The sequence below is a fragment of the Rhinolophus sinicus genome, linkage group LG06 (genome assembly GCF_036562045.2).
Source record: "Rhinolophus sinicus isolate RSC01 linkage group LG06, ASM3656204v1, whole genome shotgun sequence".
Lineage (NCBI taxonomy): Eukaryota > Metazoa > Chordata > Mammalia > Chiroptera > Rhinolophidae > Rhinolophus > Rhinolophus sinicus.
In genome coordinates this window covers 84,817,063-84,834,612 of record NC_133756.1, presented here as the reverse complement: position 1 = coordinate 84,834,612, position 17,550 = coordinate 84,817,063, and positions in this window count along the sequence as shown.

The window sequence follows — 17,550 nt, the reverse complement described above, 5'->3', positions numbered from 1 at the left end:
TTGTAGGGTTCAAAAAACATGGGATCATATATGAGAAAGAATCACGGGGCATTTTCAGGAAGATGAGGAAAGAAAAGCCCAAGATGGTAGCTGTGGAACAGGCCTGGAGATCGACCAGTCCATATTGGAGCAGGTCAGAATACTCCAGAGAGAATTCAAGAAGATGACACTGACTAAATAACTAATATACTTGAACATATTGAGAGGAAATTTAGGCAACTGAGGAAGTATTTGAGGTTGAATTATTGACAATAACAGGGAAAATAAGTTAGCAGGACTATTATTAACTCCAGGGAACAACACATTAGAAGACAAAAAGTAGTATAGTGTACCACAGGGCTTAGACTAGTCACAATAATGAAAACCAAAACACTAATGTGAGTGTGCAGCCGGGGGCCAGAAAGAAAGACAACCAAATCCTCATTTCCCATACGGAGAGTCAAGAGATAATGCCTGAAACTAAAAACTCAAGAAGTAGTCATATAAGAATTGTATTTATCAATATGGGGTAAATAACCAAAGAATCAGCTAAGAGACTAGAGATTGTTTCTGGAAAGGTGGAAATGAAAGGGTGGGGAGAGGGAAGGACTTCAGTTTTTCATAATAGAACTGGAGGAATAGCTGATTCTTTAAGCTATATGCATATAAAACTTGATAAAAATAAAAAACTAAATTAAACACAAACAAACCCCACAACATATGTATAGATATGAAGATGTAAATGCAGAGAGAAGATGGTTGCCTGCCAGACCACTGACAGTTATTACTTGTGGTAACCAAGGTACCTCTGGAGAAGGGCGTGAGATGTGGCTATGAGGATGGGCAATTGACTCTCATGTTTTACTCTATTTACTTCTATATTGTTAATACACTCGTATTATTTGAGAAATTAGACAAAAATGGTACAATACATGGCAGGGAGAAAGGAATGCCATTTTGAAGACGTAACAAATTAACAGTTGATTTGGTGTAGGCTCTTACCTAACTGTGAATTGGAATAGGACACAGAGAAGAGGAAAGAAGCCAGAGGGTTCAGTGACAATAGGAAGATGAGGATTGGCGTTTTCCAGAGCCCAGAAGAGAACTTTCAACCCTAAACAAAACCTTCTGGGTTCTAGAGAGGCACAGTGCTTCTTGCAGAGAGACTGATCCTCAGAACCCAGACCATCTCCTCACAGCCGAATGCAACAGCACACAGCAAAGCCACCAGTGAAAATGTGGCCCCCTTTCTCCAACCTATACCTAGAGTTTAGGTTTGCATCAATCTGTGTTGTTTTGTTTTGTTTGTTCTTGTCTTTTTAAGCAAAGAAAGTACCTTCCTTGAAGGTACTGCATGAAGGCTGACTCCTGCCCTCTGACCAGCCTCACAGATGGGGCGCTTGGGCCCGCAGCCACCAGCCCTGCCCTTGAGTGTACTCAGCCCACTCAGCTCTGGCCTGCTCCCCTGCCAGAGGACCCTGGGAGCCAAAATGTTGCATACCATTACAGCAGAACATTGCCTCTGCTGCAGGGGCAGCTGGCTCACTCCTGGGGAACTGGGCCTCAGCAGATAGTCTACCTCCCTCCCCACCATCACCAATGAGCAAGAGGAATGTGTCTCCTACTGGACAGGTCAGGGCCATCCAGCAGACAGCAGGACGCCTGACCCAAAGCAACACTTCTTGCATAGTGGTATGTCAGAAAAGAAAACATGCTGTTTTGTGGGTTTGCTTGGTTTTTTGCTTGGGGTAGGATGTCTGAGGAAGGAAAGGGACTATCAAATCACAATAATTATCTATCTATGCATACATTAAACCTTGCTGATTTATTGACTTCATTGACACTACTGAGAAATATTATAATAATAGCTAACATTTGTTGAATACTTAACTGTGTGCCTCACTCCATGCTAACACTTCATACCTATTATCTCAGTTAATCATCACAAACATATGAGGTAGGTACTATGACCATCTTAACTTCATAGGGAGGAAATGAGAATTGGGCTAAATAACTAGGCCAAGATGACCAAGAAGTCTGAGTGCTAGTATTAAACCACTTGTCTTTAGTTCTTAATTATACTGTACAACCTCCCATAAAATTAGAAGCAGGTTTTGAGATGAACACTCTCTGTCAATAAAAAATAAAAAAGTTTATATTTACATTGCACTCTGCTCTTTCCACACCATCTGGAGTTTGAGGACAATGAAGTTACGTACACATGGTTGGGGTTGGGATAGGAAGGCACTAGTGTGGCGATAACCCAGGCCCTCTGCACTCAGAGTAAAGGACGAATTCAGACTGTGCTCATTGGTGGAACAGCAAATCCATTAACAGCAAGCCTGTCGCTCATTGGTTTAGGAAGCATGTAAGACTGAGCATTCAGGAAGCTGGACTTCAGCCCCTATAGCTAGGCAAGGTAAGGGCAGGCAGAGCAATGGATAGGACTGAAATGCTGGGGGAAGGTAGAGAGGGGTATTAAAGAGAAGTTGTCTGAGATGTCATCAGAGCCACTGAAGACTTTTGAGTAGAGCAGAGTCATGATTTAAAAAAAAAAAAAATTATAGCAACTATGTATGTATAGCATGTGTATTGCAAAATGGAGCAGAACAAGGGAAGAGGGGAATTAAAGAAACAGTTCAAATGGTCATGATGCCATTCTTATAAACCTTAAAGGCCTCATGGCTATGGAAATAATGGAAATGACATTTAAGATGATCAAAACAGCCTTGAAAAAGAAAGAGAACCCCTGTTCCACCACCTTCTAAGTGATGATACTCTCTGAACTGCTCCCCTGCCTGCTTCCTTCTTCTCCGTCTGTCCTCCGATAGGAGAATTCTCTGTAGACAGTGACCCTGTGGGGGCAGGAGGCCAAGGATGATTCCTTTTCCAAGCAGACTGCTTTGCAATTGCCCAGTGCCAGCAATAAACAGGTAGCTCTGTGTAGAGAGGAGTTTGCGTTGAATCTGTTAGAAAGGAAACTCCAAAAAACTCTGTCGGAAATGACAGCTCTTGACAAGATGAAAGGAGGTGTCTTGCTCAGATCTTCACTTAAAACAATCTGGAGTTCCATTAGTATTCATTGAGGAGATGCAGCATGGAACAAGTATAAGCCCCATGAATAAAATTAAAGCTGGTATTGACTCTCAGCACAGATGGAGGGTGGGAGAGGCTTCCAGGAGCTGGCCAGGCTCTGACAGCCTTGATTCTTAGTAGCCAGATGTGACCCATTCAAGGCATTGCGTGTACATTTTTTTTTTTTTTTTTTTAATTTATTGGGGTGACAATTGTTAGTAAAATTACATAGATTTCAGGTGTACAATTCTGTCTGGCTGGTGTCAACAACCACCCCACCACTATGCCTTTAAGCCAACCCATACTCATGTTCCAAATTCCAGAAATGAAGTCAGCCACAGGCACCCCCTTTGTTCTTCCCAACAATCATCCCAGATGGACCCTGTCCTGATGCTGCCTCCATCCGGCTCCTGACTTTAACTCCATTCTGTGCTGATTCTTACCCTGACCTTTAAACTCCATGCTGGTATTTATTCTTACTAATTTTGACACTTGTCTCTTCTTAAGGCCTTGGGTTTAAGTGTTTCCCCTCCCCATCCTGCTAGTCCATCCTACTCTAGACCATGGAATGCCCTGGCTTCGTCTTCCCACTGAGCTCCAACCCCCAGCTTTCAATCCAACCTGCTTTGCTCACCTTAAACTGAGGCTTTATACAACTGGGCAGTAGTGTAGGGCCATCTTCCCACACTTGTCCCTTGTAAAGCCCATCAGGCTAAACCTCATCACAGTCCTCATTTCCCTGCCCCAGCCCCAAGTGTATAACGCCCACCTAGTAGGGATCAGGAAGGGGAAGGGAGAAGAGTCCCCTAGAAGGTAAAATTATTCCAGGAAAAAGAGTTGAAAAATCCCACTTGCCTTTTCTTGGCTCCCTTTTGTGATTCCTACAGGGCTAGAGTGACCTGGCTCTTTGGAGGTCTGAGATGCCCTCAGCACTTATTTGCAAGGCCATGTTAGTCCCCAATTGTGTTAGCAGATGTAGCCATAGGCTCCAGAAAGTCTCCTGTTCAGGAAAGCACCTGTCTGTCTCTGCTGTCCGTATGTTTCCCATTTCCTAGACCCGCCTGAGCAGCTGTCTCCAATGAGCCACAGACAAGATTTCTGCTCCACAGACTCCAAACTGAGCAGAGCATCCCTGAGTGCAATGCCCACCATCACAGCAGCCTGTGTGCTGTGAGCGTTTAGGGACGGGAGAAAACACACTGACCACCTGGTCGGAGAACTGCCCCTTGTTGCGTGGGCCTCATCAGCTAACCTCCAACATGACAAAGGAACTATTTCCAGCCACTCTTCACACAGCTTTTCAAATACATTTTATGAGAAAGAACAAAAATTACTCTCTCAATAATGAGCAGGGACTCCAGAAAATGCATGTATGGGCCCACTTGCCCTCGCAAAACTCTTCTTCTCCCCTGTCCCCAGCTTTGCTCCCCATCCTTGCTTTATCCCACCTTACACTACCTCATTCCCTTCTTCTCACCGTTGCCTCCTGAAGGTCCTCTCTGAATGTGAACAAAGTAAATGGTTTGACTAGACTGTGGCTCTGCTTTCAGATGATGTGTTTGTGACTGTCAGTCTTCCTGAGGCCAGAGGCCAAAGCATTTCATGTTGAAATGGCAGCGACCTTCTTATAGTTAAGGCCTGAGAATCCAGGCCCTGGAAGTAGTGGGACTGGGACTTTGGACCTCTGGACAGCTACTATCTGCATACAAGTAGTAGCACTGTAACCTCTCTGTTCCCTATAGTCTAGGCATGAATAGAATGGGATCGGAGCTGGTTTAGAAGGAGTAACGGGCTCTTCTCTCAATTGTCATTTGGTCAACTCTAGATGCCCTTAGGTCCTTGCAAAATGATGCAGATGTAATATGGTGCCTCCCTTAGCTGAACTGCATTTAACAAGGTCACTTGTATACCCCATTGCCTTGAGGAAGCTGGTACCAGAAGACACAGAAAAGTTGGGTGGTGGTCACCTTGGTGATAAAGGTGGAGACCCTGGTGATATCAAGCAATCATAAAGTTTCAGAGTGTGTCTGTGTCTACACAAAGCGGGGCCTCAGGATCTAATTCAAATCTCATGGCCACCAGGATGCTTTCCTGAACAATTCACAGTGACCAGCTCTCTCCTCTGAGTGATGCAAGTACTCTCCTAATGATGTGTTTAACAACCATAGCCAACACGCTAGTGCTTCCCATGTGCTGTGCACTGTACCGTGCACTTTACTGATATTATAAACCCACTTGATCTCCACAACAACACTTTGAAGCAGGTTCTATATTGCTGTGGTCCCTATATTTTAGAAGAAGAAACTGGCAGAGTGGTGAAGTTACTTTCTGCACTAGCAAGTAGGGGTGCCTGGAAGTCTGTCTTTACAATTCAGGTCTCATAAGTACCAGAATAAAATTATTTCTATGACAACATGCCTTCGTCTGTTTATTATGTGTTGCTTCATTTTGGGTCATTTTTGGTGCTTTTGCTTCATCTTTAAATTAGATTATAAGGTACTTGAAGGTCAAGGCTGTGTTTGACACAATTTTGTATTTCTCACGGTGCCTTAACATCCATAATCACTTAATAGATGATTAATGATTAACGTGGTAGAGAACTAAAAAAGAAAGTAGTCTAACCAATTTCAGTATTTTCTATAGCTTATTTGTCTCCTAAGAATTCCTCCAAGGATATACTTTACTGCCCCAGGAGAAGTTATTTTAAAAATGAAATGACCAAGTATTTAAGAAAAATTCATCCCTCCTGATGAACTGATGTGCATGCTGTTTCTCTATTTATTTCTGCTGCCAAGAAGTGCAAGGCTGTTTTTTTTTCTTTAGAAGACTTGTTACACTTGGTCTAAGTAATCTGGTACAATTTTACCCTCCTTGATTATTTGACCTTAAAGATGTTATCCTTGTATTATATTAATAGCCTTATGAATTCTTTTACTCATGTATTTTATTGTAAGCTACCTCACTTTCTTTTCAGAAGTCAGATAGCAAATCAACAGTAGTGTGCCTCAGTTTCCCCATTTGTAAAATGGGAATAACCATAATCCCTACCTCAGAGGGTTGTTGTGAGGATCAAATGAGTTGAAGTATGAAAAACACTTCAGACAGAACCTAGCAACTAAACAAGCAAATGGTGAGAAAGATGAGGAGGGAGGAGGGGAAGTTGGATATTCTAAATGTCCATAGAACATTTGTGTGCATGTATGTTGAAAATAATTTATGTCTCTAGGCCACAACTCTTTCCTAAACTCCAGGCTTGTATATTCAACCATATACATATAACCTTTACTTCTACAGCAAATAGACATCTCAAACATGTCCAAAACTGAACCCCTTAAATTACCATCCCAAATCTTTTCTTCCTATAATCTTCCTCATTTCAGGTAATGCCGTGTTTCCCCAAAAATAAGACCTAGCCAGACAATCAGCTCTAATGTGTCTTTCGGAGCAAAAATTAATATAACACCCAGTCTTATTTTACTATCATATAAGACCACGTCTTCTATAATATAATATAATATAATATAATATAATATAATATAATATAATATAATATAATACCGAGTCTTATATTAATTTTTGCTCCAAAAGACACATTAGAGCTGATTGTCCGGCTAGGTCTTATTTTCGGGAAAACACAGTGGTAACTCCACTCTTCCAGTTGCTCAGGCCAATAAAATTAAAATCAACTTTAACTTGTCTTCTCTCACACCCTACATCTAATCCATCAGGAAATCCTTTGGCTCTACTTTCAAAATAGACCCAGAAGTCAGTCATTTCCCACTCCTTTGCTGTTGTCACTCACCCGCTTTATTGCTGTCACCCAACTCTAAGGCACCTGGGATACTGTCATCGCTTCCTAACTGGCTCTATCTTCCCTGCCCCCCAACCCCCTGCAGTCTATTTCCAATGAGTGATCCTTCCAAAGCATAACTCATTTCACTCATGTAGAAGTCAAAGTCTTTACCCCACACCAGGTGGACCTCATAAGCTAATTTCCAAAATGACAAAGGCACCATTTCCAGCCACTCTTTCTATGGGCCCTAAATGATCTGCCCCACAGGCCTCCCTGATCCCCACTCCTTCCCCGGCACTCACCTCACTGCCCTTTCTTGAGAAAGTTAGGCAGGCTTTCACCTCAGGCCCTCTCTTCCCTCTTCCCTCTTTCCTCTTCCCCAGATTCCTCAAGGCTCTTCCTTACCTCTTTTAGATCTCAAATGTCATAGGTCTTTCCCTGACCACCCAATCTAAAATTGCAACCTAAAGACTGCCCGCATGCACACACACACACACACACACACACACACACACACATCCTTTATCTCTGCTTTGTTTATTCTAAATAGCACTTAGCACCATGTAACATACTACACGAAGATGCCATATAGCTTCCTGATCAAGAGCACAAACTCTAGAGCCAAATTACCCGGGCTGAGTCCCAGCTCCACCCATCACTAGTTGTGTGATCTTGTGCAAGTTACTTAGCCTCTCTGTGCCTCAGTTTTCTTATCTTTAAAATGGCGTTGTTATGACAGTTAAGTGGGTTAACCTATGTAAAGCATCTAGAACAATGCCTGGTACAAAATAAGCACTCTGTAACTGTTAGCTACTATTTATTTTGTTAATTATCTGCCTCTCCCACTAAAATAAGTTTCCCCATGAAAGTAAATGTTGTATATTTTGTTCACTGCTCTAGTACAGTACCAAGAAAAGTGTCTGGCACATATTAGGTGCTCAGTAAATGTTTGCCAAATGAATGAAGCTAGACCCTGGGAGGAAGGTGTCATGCAGGGTGTCATGTGGGGTCTCAGCTCCCACTCCCCACATAAGAACGCAGGATGTGGCTAGGCCAAAAAGGAACACCCACGGAGCCATAGGTAGGGGAGTCATACCACTATAGTCTCACGGGAGGCTGCATTCACACGACGTGAGACCTGCTGTCTGCTTTTCTGCCAACCCACCGACTCCGCTAAGCTCAACTCACCAACCAGCGCAGCCACGGCAGTTATATCAGTGGCCAAATGGCTAACCGGCTACAGGTGACGGCCTACTAGCCACAGCCGATGGTCATCTACTACCCAAGCCAGCACCTTTCCACGTGAGGTCGAGAGCCTGGAAACTGCTCTCTGGGGCTCTGTCCCCACAGAAGGCCATATACAAGGTCAGACAATTAAGTTCAAGAACGCATCCTAGAAAAAGTGCTACATACCTCATTGCTGAATGTCACTATGGTCACCTTCAAAGTACACCCCTTGGGAAGCTATGCACTGATGCCAGTGTCTAGTCCATCTTTCAAAGCAATTTTGGAACTCTTTCTGGAATGGCCATCAGAGCTGTCGTCGTATTACATTTGATGTCCTGAATGTCATCAAAATGTCTTCCTTTCAATATTTCCTTTATCTTCAGGGTAAAGAAAAAAGTCATTGGGGGCCAGATCAGGTGAGTAGGGAGGGTGTTCCAATACAGTTATTTGTTTACTGGCTAAAAACTCCCTCACAGACAGTGCCGTGTGTGCTGGTGCATTGTCATGATGCAAAAGCCATGAATTGTTGGCAAAAAGTTCAGGTCATCTAACTTTTTCACACAGCCTTTTCAGCACTTTCAAGTACTAAACTTGGTTAACTGTTTGTTCAGTTAGTACAAATTCGTAATGAATAATCCCTCTGATATAAAAAAAGCTTAGCAATATCGTCGCAACAACTTTGCGAACTTAATTGTTAGACCTGTGTGTGTGTGTGTGTGTGTGTGTGTGTAATTAACAGTCATTTGTTTAGAAAGGCATTTCTCACTTTAAAAGTGAGAAAACAGAATAGAGCGGAAAAAGCTAGAATGCAAAGAGAAATTGAAGTCTGAATTTTAGGGTTTTGTTTGTTTGTTTGTTTGTTTTTTGGCATCTACAGTTATGGGACAAATCGAAGAAGAATCAACAGATGAGTCCAAGAAATGGACAGCAAGGCCAGACAAGACCCAAGATAGTGTGTTGTCATAAAAACCAGGGGAAAGAAAACTTTAAGTGAGGGTGAGCAGTAGTGTTGAATGCTACCAAGAGAGGGAACAGGCTGAGCCCCAAGTACGACTGCCCACTGGATTTGGCGTGAGAAGAGTACTGAGTACTCCAAAAGAGAAAATTTATTAACAAGGTAGGAAGCAAGTAAGCCAAGGAGGAATGGCAAATTAGGAAGAGGAGGCAGCAACTATTGACTACCCTTGATGTTAACTAGTGAAAGCAGATGGAAAAGGAAAGATGTCAAATATAACTTCATTTCGCACATAGTAGAAGCCAAAGTCTTTACTAAGACTTTTTATATGAAACATTGTTTACAAGTGAAACATTGTTATATCTTACTAGTTATTTACATGTATAATACATTTATTGACCACTATGTACTGTTTTTACATGTAGAAAAATCTGTCTCACTTTCTCTCTCTTTGTTTTTCTGGTTTTACATTACTACAGTTTTTTTTTAGAATAGGTGAACTTGGATATATGTGTACATAAGGGTTCCCAAATGAGATTAGAAGGTAACCTTCATACACTCTCATTTCCTTTTCCTTCACAGAACTCAAAATCTCTTTGTGAACTGAGTTCATGAATAAATGAATATGCCCAGATGAAAAAAAAATGACATTCTAAATTATGGGCTTGAGAAAATACCTATTCCCCACCTACTCCACGAAAGTACTAATTGATTTTGTAAACTCTTTCAATGCAACTGAAACAAGTAGGACTGTAGCTTCAGTTCATTTTTCCGTTATCTGTCCTGTGCAATAATAGTTGTAACAGGGTTAAGATGCAAATGTCTCTCCCCAGCAAGCAGCAAGGGTGCCTGTGTGAAACAGCAGGCCTCTTGGGCTACCGTTAATGGGCTGCAGAGAAAAGGGAGGATACAGAAGCCAAACCCTGAGGGCCTCTGACCCGCACAGAGGCCAGACGAGTGTGCCAGCTTCCCGGAGTTGTGCTCTGGAGTTAAATCCATAGCACTTATGACCAGGTTGTAAATTTCAGGCCATAGTTCATTAACTCCAGAAGTTCAAAATGACACCCCCTGCTCTCCCAGTCAATGCAGCTGAGAGTTTTCCTGGCGTGTGATGATCCATCAACAATTGGATTCCAATATCTTTTGCTTCATTAATAGAGTCACACAGGCCGCTCCTATGGAGCTGGGGAGGGCTCCTGCCTACAAGCCTTCTTGGCTGGGCTGCATTTGTGCCAGCCTGCATTTTGAGCCTCAGCTACAGGCAGACCCCAGGTGTGCCTTTTCCTCACCTCTTCTAGCTCAGGATCGCCAGCCAGTATGACTGAAGTTAGCATCAAAATGCCTCCCAGGGGCTGTGGGGCTGGTTTTGCTTTAATGAGATGATTCTAGTGCTGATTCAAGGCAGTGTGTAAAACCCTATACAGCTTTAGGAATCTGTATTATGTCCTAAAACTCATACCTGTGACCTAGTTCACTTTCAACTCGACAGTTTTCTACAGTCTAAGATGCAAGTCACTTCTTACTTACTGGGCCCCTTGGGTGTCATTTCTGCTGTATATGTTGGTCAAGCCGTCGTCCTCCCCCAGGATGTCATTTCCCCCAGGATGGGGCTGGAGCAAATCATGGCAACAGATGGAGGCCCATGTGAGCCACAGCCAAGAAGGGGACCCTCAGCTCTGAGTATTTTACAGTTAGGGTTAGTGTGATTCAAAGCAGCTGAAAGCATGATAAGCCAGAGATGTAAGTGCAATCCACATTCAAAAGACAGTGGTAACTGTAAAAACAGGAAGCTAAAATCTAGCACTAAGTCTAAAGACAAGCTTGAACTTGGAAATAAGGCAAAACCAAACCCAGGAGACTATCCAAGGAAGTAAGGGCAGCAGTGAAGGCAGTGGACTCTAAGCTATTTGCTATAAACATTGTTTGAGATGCGGTGGGTCAGCTGGCTTATGGACACCTGGTGGGATCTGGCTTCTGGGCACAGAATCATTTGGCTGTCCTCTTCTCTTACCCAATGCTCCTTCCTCTACCAGCTGACAGCCGCTGAAACAATAAGGGTCTGCAATACAAACAGGAGGGCACTACTGCCACGATTTTCAAAACCTTTCTGAAATTCAAATGAGGCTTTTTTCCTTAGCAACCCTCCCCTACTGGGGATTCATTTTTTTTTTTCCAGCTCCCAAAGTCTCTTACCTTCTTAGCCTCTGAAACTACATATATTGTGGACCCCATAAACCTCTATTGCCCATAAGCAGTAGTAACATTTTCTGCCTCCTGTTAATAAATTGTTCCTCTCTTTGCACAGCAAAGATGAAGACGAAATTGAAGGGAATTCTTTCCCAAGTATTGTTTCTCTCACAATAGCAATCCCTGCTCCTGAGAACGCTGTTTTGCTTAATATGGTCTTTCTGCAAAGTGGTAAAATGTGACAGTGTAATAACCCAAAAAGCAGCATGAAGGGCCTTATTCCCCAAACTGTCCACTGAGAAAACATACAAGTGTTTCCATCAAGAAGGAATTGTGTGTGTTAAAAGAAGGTAAGTGCACAAAATAAGGATCTGCCATAAAGTGGGGTCCAGGCACGAAGGATTAAATGTTTGGATTCTTTGCTTCACAATTCTTTGCTTCACAAGCAGCATCTGTAAGAAGAACGAGTCTCCATTTCTTTCCTTAATGGGGATATCACACACACAGAGCAAGTGCATGTCTTCTTCAGGATAAAAGGGAAATTGGCTGCTTTAAACATAAAAAGGACCTGGCCAACAAAAACAGCAACAATGCTGAGTAAAATCGGAATAAATTTCAAAGACAGGGGACATAGGAGAGAACTTCCAGACATCATGTGTCTGGATTCCTGAAATATACAGCCAAGAGGTATTTTGGAGATGGACCCAAAGTGACTTTTGTAAGTCAATTCAAATATCTGCTGGCATCTGACTGGAGGAAAGGACTGGATCTTCAAATCTGTGAATTCTGGAAAATGTTTTCTTCTCTCAATTGCTTATTATTTCCCCCCTTTGTAGTTCCTAACTCCTCCTGCACATACTTTTTGACAGCATCATGTCCCATGAGACGAATGCTTGTAGGCATTGAGAGAGGTAGGGGTGCAACCTAAAGTGGTCAGAGGCTGATTTGCCATGAGAGGAAGTTAGGATACTGTTCTGAAGAGACAAAAGTACCGACAGCAAGACTGAGTATGCATCACATCTGAAGTGGTGAAGGTCTCATGTTTGAGGCAGTCAGAATGGGATGCAAATTCCGTTTGGGCAGGAGATTCAGGACTCAGAAAGAACCTCTGTGCCAGGTAGGGCTGCAACATAGTGTCAGGCATGTGGTGTCCTATACACAGTGCCTCATGTATTAATGGCCCACTTCTTCACCCTACACCTTGCCACTCTACATTTCCTCTCACCGAAGAGGCAAATTATACTTCCCTGCTCCTGACTTTGAATTTGGCCATGTGACTTGCTCTGGCTGGTGGAATGTTAGCGAACATAATGGACAAGGGCTGCAAAAGCACTTGTACCTGCTTTCTACCTTCAGCCATTGTCATGAGAAAACCAGACAGACTAGTCTGTTAGTCCCCGGGTGAGGGGCAGCGTGGGGGGGGAAGAGGGTGGGGACGGGATAAGGGACATATAGAGCAGAGCTGAACTGCCCCAGCTTGCCCTTCTTAATCACCCAACCCTTGGCTACCCAAGCCATGCAAATGAGCCTTCAATTGACCAACAGATTCACAAGAATATAAGATTGCTATTTTATACCATTGAGTTTTGGTTTGGTCTGTTACACAGCATTTTGTGGCAGTAGTTAACTGATACAGATCTCCAGATGAGGAAGATGAGTGGGGGCTAAAATCCAGCATGCACTCTGCTGTGCAACCTGGCCTGGAGCTGTGTCACCCTGAGTAAAAGACTATTTTCTACCTCCCACAAAGGCACTATGTGGGTTAGTGGTAAACCCTTTAGAAATCAATACCATCCACCCCGCATCTCTCTTCCCCATTCTCCCAGTCTAAAAGCCTCCTTCTAGCTTTCCTTGGTCTCCTAGAATTAGTTTGAAATCCAGACTCTGCCTCCTCATCCTCATTCTTGCTAACTTTCTAGGCTCTCACAGCCTTGCCCTTCTAAGCTCTTTCTGTGTGCCTCTCCTGCCCTGGTCTGCCCCACCCTTCTCTTTCTCTTCCTTCCTCTGCACAAGTAGATACAGGGTCCTGCTGACAGTCCCCCAGCCATGGTCCGAAAGCTCAGCAAGGCTGTCACCATGCTGAGCAGACTCTGTACCTCTCCTGGGTTCTCCCTGTTGCAATGGCCAGCTTCCTTCACCCAGCAGGCAGGGATCAACCACATGCTACAGGCAAACAGGGCACAGATCCCAGGGAGGCAAAATGCCTGCAAAGCACCTATTCCCACCTGGGAGGAGAGGTAAGACAACTGTGGGGAACACAGAGCAGAAAATGGTTAGCGTCATCAATGAGCTACAGAATAAGAGCTGTCAGTGTTCAGGGGAGAAGTTTACTTTTAGCTGAGGGTCTCAGGAGAGGTTTCAAGGAAGAGGTGACTTTGAAGCAGATCTTGAAGGATGGAAAAGCTTTACAGATGCAGGGAAAGGGAGGGTGGAGTGGGTGAAGCCCTTCAGGCAGAGGAGATAGTGGGAGAACAGGCACGACGCCTTCCTCAAAGTTATGAAATCACCTCAGAACTGCTGAGAGACATTTGGCGTGGGTCCATATGCAGCGTCGGCACGCGGGGATGGGGAATCTCCTTCTGAAAACCTAATTTGTCAACACCCTGGGCTCAGAGGAGAAAAACAGAAGCCAGAGTCTCGTTGGCTTTGATCGTTCACAGTCCCTTGCAACCGAGTGGCTGCTGTGACATAGACGCGGCCTGTGTAAATAGCACCGGATGGGATTGCAGCTAATAGGGTTATTAATACCTGTCACATCCCAGGATGGCAGAATAATGTGGAGGTTTTCTACTATAGATTAAAACCAACCAACAGGGAATTTTCCGAGTCTGGCAGTCACAGCTTTCTCTTCAGACATCGTTTCCTCCAGCCATGCAGACGGGGCTAAGTAATCGTCCTGGGGAAGGATTGTCACCATGGAAAATGCAAAAGCATGAACAAACTTGCCTCACTGAGCCTCAGGCAAGAACATGGGTGTTTGAAATTCACAGATAATCCCCAAGCCTCCCGTTAGCCCCGCAGCTTTGACCTCTCTCTTGGCCCTGGCAGTCACCCCGAAGAAAAACCACCTTTATTTGGGCTTCTGCTCCTGGGAAGAATCAGAACACAGGAGGGAGCTGAAGAAAAAAAGGAGTAGAATGTAGGGTCTCGATGTGTGCAGAAAGCTGGGCTCTGGAGCTAGAGCACTGGCAGTGCAGCTCCCGCGGGGAAAAGTGCCACCACGCTGGGCTCACTTCAGCCAGCGGCTGCAGCATGATCATCTCTATTCCCTTTCACAAAGGTGCCCAGGAGCCCCAGGAGCAAATAGGTCAAGAGGGTGAAGGCTTGCTGGAGGCTTCTCCTTAAATAAGACACATCAGCCGCCCCACTCCCACCCTTGCCTGGAAGAACTTCCATAGGAAAAAGCACCGTGAAAGTACAAGCTACCTCTCATTTTGGCACCCTTGACCAAAAGGGTCAGCAGGTATCTCAGGAAAGACTGCTTATAGCATTGTCCTTCTTCCCCTTCCAGGTCTATTTCACTCCTCTTCTCAAAAGGAAAGCTGTAGTCACTAGAGGAAAACTAGAAATGCCTGAGTGGGGCTTTAGCTGGTGCCAAGGGACACACACCATTCTTTACAAGCTTTCTGCAGGGCTCACCTGTCAAGGGCTCCAGGTGAGCCATGGGATAAATCTCAGACACCCAATAGAGCAAGAGAAATAGGAGAATGAAATTTAGGGCTCACACTGTCCTTTCTAGATAGGACTTGCCCCACAGTCATTGGCTCTTGCCCCCTGGAAGAGCCAGGTTCACTAAAGGACACCCTGCCCTCAGATACAACAATGGTTCCCTTTGCAGAAGGAGGCTTGGTTCTACCTTTGTTTTTTGGGTTCTCCCTTATTTCCCCGGGGCATTTTCAACTACTCCTGGGAGTCAAATTCTTCACTCCCTACTGTTATGAAATGAATTTTACCCTCCCCCATTCATATGTTGAAGCCCTAACTCCTGATATGACTGTATATAGATCGGGCCCTTAGTGAGGTAATTAAGGTTAAATTAGGTCATAAAGATGGGGCCCTAGTCCAATATAACTGGTGTCCTTACAAGAAGAGGAAGAGATACCAGGAGTGTGTGTGCACAGAGGAAAGGCCATGAGAGGACACGGTGATAAGATAGCCATCTGTAAACCAAGGAGAGAGTCCTCAACAGAAGCCAGCCCTACTGGCACCTTCATCTGGGACTTCCAGTCTCCAGAACTGTGGAAAACTTTTTTTTTCTGTTGTTTAAATCACTCAGTCTGTGGTATTCTGGAGAGTAGCCCAAGCAAACTAATCCACCTGCCTACCCTTCCTGCCCCTGGGCACCTTGGTGTCTTACTGGAGAGGAGGATGAGTCATTCCAATTCCAGTGACCACTACAAATTAGTGTGAAGGGCAGAAATGTTGCATACTGGATTTAAGGGCAGTGTGTCTAATGGTTAAGGACACGAGTTTTGAATCGATGAGCTGGGCCTATGGGAAGGTTAACGTTCCTCGCCATGCCCAAGGACCCTCATCTGTCAAAAGGGATAATTGTACCATTATCACAGTCATAGAAAAAATAAAATTAAATAACAGCACAGAGGAGGCATTCAATAAAATATCCGTCATTTTTCTTATTATCTTATCGTCCCTACCACTGATATATAATATGACCTTGGGCCTGATTTAATAATGAAGCGTAAATAATGAAGATATTTATACATGTGTAAATAATGAAGGTAGGTCCTTCCCATCTTCCAAGTATGGCAAGTGTTTGAAAAGAAGCAAAGATAAGGCAGAAGCAAGGAAGAAAAATGCCTTAGAAATCCAAGATTGCTTCTATCATCACCACCATCATCACCATCATCTGGCTCTTATGCTACTTCTCTATATGAGTGATGACCAGCATCCATCTCCTGAGACTCCACCCTGTACTGGCTCTTATTCCTGTGGCTGAATCATAGGTATAGTCAGGAGAAGATGTGGTGCTTCTGCAGCAACTTGCATACACAGAACCCCACTTCCCCAGCTTTTCTGCACCAGCCAGCCTCCAGCAACACAAACAGGTGGGTGGGAGGGCAGGCAAGAAAGCTGAGTCATTCTTGCACCTTCCCACCACCATCCCTGCCTGTTGGGCCCTGGTCCCACACCAACAGGGAGGGAAGTAAATGAGGTGGGAGTAGGGGATGCTGGGAAGCATACAGGGACCCCACAGAACACAGTCACTATCCAAACTCAAGCTGCATTGTGAAGAATTAAGTGACAAGCCTGCCGTCTCCATCCCCTCGCTTCAACAGGGCTCTGGGAAAAGACAATGTCTAGCAGCTGGAAGCCCTGAGCATGATCCTGGGTAGTCAGCTGTTTGCAGCCCAGCTTTTTCTTCCTTTCCTGATAACCCTCTGCCCATTCCAGCAGCTGAGGCACCATGCCTAGCTGACAGGGCTTCTCAGACATTTCCAGATAACTCACTGACTAGTGGAACAGTCCAGAAGGTAAGGCCTTTGGGGGACCCAAGTGCCCCTGGAACCTGAAGATTTAGATCTGGACTGGCTTTGTATAGGGACGGAGTCCCAGAGAGCAGTTTCCAGGCTCTCTGCCTCACATGGAAAGGTGCTGGCTTGGTTATTAGATGGCCATCAGCTGTAATAGGATGGCCATCCACTGTAACCAGTGAGCCATTAGCCACTGATATAACTGTTGTGGCTGCACTGGTCAGTTGGTTGGCAGAGAAGCAGACGGCAGATTGTGGATTGTGTGGATCCTGCTTCGTGTGTCTCCAACCCAGCCACCAACGAGAATATATTGGTATGAACCCCCTATCCATGGCTCCATTGGTGTTCTTTTTCGGTCTCACCCTATTTTGTGTTCACCTGCCGAGAGTGGGACCAGAGATCCTGCAGTACACTTTGTCTCCAGCGGCCATTGACATTCCCTCTCCCTCTACCAGAAACTCCAGGAGGCCCAGAGCAGAGGAAAACAGGGGTATGCTTGGAAGGAGAATGAAAGCATTCTGGAATGCATTCTCTGTGGCCAGGGCCAGCTCATTTATAAAAGGCCTTCACAATTCCCTCCTCCTTTTCCCCAACTCCTCTAAAAAAAAAAAATATATATATATATATATATATAATAAGAAGAAAGAAAAAAAATAGTGAGAACCACAATAAACTCAGCAGGTGACATTGGTATTAATCCCAGGACTCTTGCACATGGAACAATTTAAAGAGCTGGTAAAGAAGCACACATGAAAAGTGTTATTTCTGAGTGGGGACAAAGCACTCAATACTGCCAGAATGAGCAAGTCCCTGCTCGCTGCCCTCCGCCCTCTCCACTGTTT